This window comes from Etheostoma spectabile, chromosome 21 (assembly GCF_008692095.1).
Source record: "Etheostoma spectabile isolate EspeVRDwgs_2016 chromosome 21, UIUC_Espe_1.0, whole genome shotgun sequence".
Classification (NCBI taxonomy): Eukaryota; Metazoa; Chordata; class Actinopteri; order Perciformes; family Percidae; genus Etheostoma; species Etheostoma spectabile.
Window position 1 is genome coordinate 7212246 of NC_045753.1, and position 269 is coordinate 7212514.

At 50.6% G+C, this 269-nt stretch overlaps 1 protein-coding gene across 1 annotated transcript in view; it reads left to right on the top strand.

Annotated features, from left to right (window-relative positions):
- Nucleotides 1-269, top strand: part of LOC116671801 (VPS35 endosomal protein sorting factor-like) — a 35401-nt gene that overhangs the window by 3015 nt on the left and 32117 nt on the right.

Genomic DNA, 269 nt, shown 5'->3' on the forward strand with positions numbered 1-269 from the left:
CCTTGGTGCAGAATTACAGCCACTAGAGTCAGTCCCACAATGGCCTTTCCTTAGTGGAGGGGGGGGGGCTTGACCAACTGCCACTTTGCTTGTTTGAAAGCCATGATGTCTCTCTCTCTCATGGGTGGGCCAAATTATCTGGGCGGGCAAAGAAGAGAAAGGGGAGGTAACCTTGCCCCTTATGACCTCATAAGGAGCAAGATTTCAGATTGGCCCATCTGAGCTTTAATTTTCTCAAAAGGCAGAGCAGGATACCCAGGGCTCGGTTT